This window comes from Lupinus angustifolius, chromosome LG11, assembly GCF_001865875.1.
Source record: "Lupinus angustifolius cultivar Tanjil chromosome LG11, LupAngTanjil_v1.0, whole genome shotgun sequence".
NCBI classification, from domain to species: Eukaryota; Viridiplantae; Streptophyta; class Magnoliopsida; order Fabales; family Fabaceae; genus Lupinus; species Lupinus angustifolius.
In genome coordinates, this window is record NC_032019.1 from 26,670,662 (window position 1) to 26,674,578 (window position 3,917).

Here is a 3,917-nt window from a genome sequence, read left to right on the forward strand (position 1 = left end):
TATATATATATATATATATATATGTATGTATATATATATATATATATGTATATATATAAGGCATACATATTCATAACATATAAAATAAACATCCCAATGCATATCATAAAACATAGATGTTCAACAAAAGCAACATAAAGCAAATTTTGTCCGAGAATATGAAATGATTACAACCATAAAATCAGTAACTTGTTCAAAAATATGCATCAAAACAAAAAGAAATCCTAGACACAATCTAAGACTCAGGCTCAGAGTTGTTTTCATCAATGTCCATACTACTCATCTTAGAAGAGAGACGATGAAGTTCAAATTGGATTTGTTGATTATGAGTATCAAAGGCATCCATCCGGTTAGTGATGTAGCCTCGAAGAGTAAGCAACTCGTCCATAATTATATGATGAAGGCATGGCAATAGATGAGGAAGATTGAACATGAAATTCATAAGATTGAGGTTCAGGAGCATTAGGATTGGTAGGTTCTGGTTGATTAGTAGGTGTATTTGGTCTATCTTATCGTTGCTTATAGGTGTGGTGGTCAATAGGATCTAAGGAAAAACCCATTTTGTGGACAACTTCCATATCAATCTTGCTTTCGTGAAGATTTAGAGCGACCTTGGTTTCACCATTAGTATCAACACCAAAATGTTCAGAATATTGGTTATGAAAATTGCATAGGGCAAGGGGCTTTGAGTTCCTCGAACATTCCACATTTGTCTCATTATCATCTGAGTCCAATTGATTTTGATGTTAAACTTCATAGCGTACATATTGGAGTTCTATATCGCTAATTTGAGAATGGTTTGAAATTTTTTGTAAAATGACATAGCTTAGAAAATAATGAAGCAAACGATCTTCAAGTTTGAGAAGTCCAGCAGATAGGATATCTCTATTTTTAACAGTCTCACCAAAGCCCTGTTGCTTACGCATTTCTATTTCCTCTTTAGAAATTCTACACAGAGAGTGGTAGAAATCCTTTTGATCATAATTATCCCATTCACATACAAGGCCGAAACCTATTGTGCTACCTTATTAGGGTATGTTACAGAAAAATGAACTAAAAGTTTTCAAATCCAAAACAATGTCTTTTCCTTTCACATAGGAAGTAAGACGATTTTTCCGAAAGTTCATGTTACAGTAAAATACTCGAATAAGTTAAGGATAAATGACATTAGTTTCACAGCAAAAGTCAAAAAGATAAGGAAAAGCAAAATTTTCAAACTCAAAATTCCCTACATTACCGTATTTCGGAATGAAGATGACTCACCATGAAAGTGCTCCGCAAAGACTTTACGTTGCTCATCATTAACAAGGAGTCTTGTCAAATCCAGAGGGTTAGACTCCAAAGATGAAGTTCTTTGGTTCCTTTGAGTCACATTTGTGCGTTGCTTCTTTGATCTAGAAGAGGAAGAGGAAGTCATGGATTGAGGTTTTTGAGTTTTTAGGTTTTTGGTTTTGGAGATTTGGGTTTTTATTTGTTTTTAGCTACTAAACATGAAAATGATGGTGAATAAGTGTTTAGAGATGAAAATGTGATATGAGTAGACACAAAAATCATCAAAAATGGATCAAAAATGAAGATTTTAGAGATTTATAAGGTTGAACACGAGAGAACACGAGTTTGAAAAAAATTGAAAAATGTAGAAAAATCACATATATAACTGCACAGAGTTATCGGTTACTCAAATTTTAAAAAAATTTTGAAATTTTCAAACAGTAGCTTTGAGTAATCGATTTCACATCCTAAGTAATCGGTTACTGAAACTCGCTGTTCAACCCTGTAATCGACTACTCTCCAGTGTAATGATTACTGACCCTATAAAAACTTAATTTTAGGCATATTCATATAAAAATGATTTTTAACCCAAAATTTGAAATTTTTAAACATAAATAAACACTTTTAAGTACAAGTAGGCATGAGATAAACATGATGAAACACACATATAATCATATAATCATGTTAAGATTGGTAAGTTTCATCAAGAATGCCTAATTCTCGTCTAATTTTATAAAAAGGTTCTTTAGCCAAGGGTTTAGTGAAAATATATACTGGTTGGTTATGAGTATCAACAAATTCTACAGTTACATCTTTCTTTTGGACATGGTCCCTAAGGAAGTGATGTCTTATATCTATGTGTTTGGTTCTAGAATGCATAACTGGATTCTTTGTGAGGTTTATAGCACTAGTATTGTCACATTTTAGAAGAGTTCAACCTAATTCTAAGCTATAATCTCATAATTGTTGTTTAAGCCACAACACTTGGGCACAATATTTACTTGCTGTTATATATTCAGCTTCAGCAGTGCTTAGGAAAAGACATGCTTGTTTCTTGCAAGACCAAGAGACTAAAGCATTTCCTAAAATATGATAAGTACCACTTGTACTTTTCCTCTCAGATTTGCATCCAGCAAAATCTAAATATGAATAACCAACCAAATCACATATACTTCCTTTTGGATACCACAATCCAATGTCAGTTGTGCCTTTAAGATATTTCATGATTCTCTTGACAACAACTAAGTGTGATTCTTTTGGTTTAGATTGATAGTATGCACACAAATATACATTAAACATGATATCATGTCTATTAGCAGTTAAATATAAAAGATATTCGATCATACTTCGATACTTTGATATTTCAATGCATTTTCCAGCTTCATCTGTATCAATGTAAGTACCAGATCCCATAGGAGTACCTATTGGCTTGCAGTCATCCATATCAAATCTTTGCAAATCTCTGGAATACTTGGATTGACTTACAAAAATTCCATTATCAAGTTGTTTGATTTATAATCCAAGGAAATAATTCAACTTCCCCATCATGGACATTTCAAACTCTGCTTGCATCATTTTTCCAAAATCACTACACAAAACCTCATTAGTAGAACAAAAAATAATCATCTACATAAATTTAAACAAGAAGAGTATGATGATTTATCTTCTTTATAAAGAGTGTAGTGTCGACTTTACCATTGGTAAATACTTTTTCAAGTAGAAATTGTTAGACGATCAAACCACGCACATGATAAAATAAATGTAATAACATTATTACCTATGCCAAGGATTTTTCTTTTGATGTTCTCTACATAGGTAACAAGGCCTTTGAATACTTGAATATAGATATCTTGAAACTCCGTGTGCTATGTGCTTTGAATAGCCGTTATTATGATAACACATTTTTTCATATGGCTTTCAAGCACTCATGCAAAATAAATTACAAATACTTCCTAGGTACCCAATGTGATTTAGGTCCTGTGAGGTTAGCACCTTTCTCGACCCAAACATATTGGCCAGTTGGAATACCAACTTTTCTAATATGACATGAATTAGGACTATGACCACCATTTTTACAATAAAAGCATGTGGGTTGATACTTATGCATCTTGTGTTTAGACTTGTAGAAAGAATGTTGATAAATATTTTATTTAGAAATATTATGCATGCAATTATTCTTAGTTTTCACAGAAGTACTCTTTATCATACCATTAGTTTTTCGGCTATTTGTGTAGCCTAGTCCTCTTCGGTCATTGATATGTTTTTGAGTAATTAAAATATTGTCCAACTTATGAGAACTCTTCTTGAACATATTCATTTATTGATTTAATGAAACAATTTTAGTTTCAAGAGTATCACATTTTGGACATTCGATGCACATGTCATTTGATTTGGATTGTAAGGCATCCAAATCGTTTTGTAGAATTTGATTTTGACTCTCAAGAAGTTCTATATTGTTTTCCTGATTAATGCATACTTTAGAGAGTCTAATAAATTCATCATGTAATTCATAGAAAGTGTTATGTAANTTTGATTTGTGTGAAGCCATCAAGGAAATATGTGACTGTTCCTTAATTTTGAGTTCTGCATTTGAACCATCACCTTTATCTTCTGATATAACATTTGTTCTTCTACGCTTCTTGTCC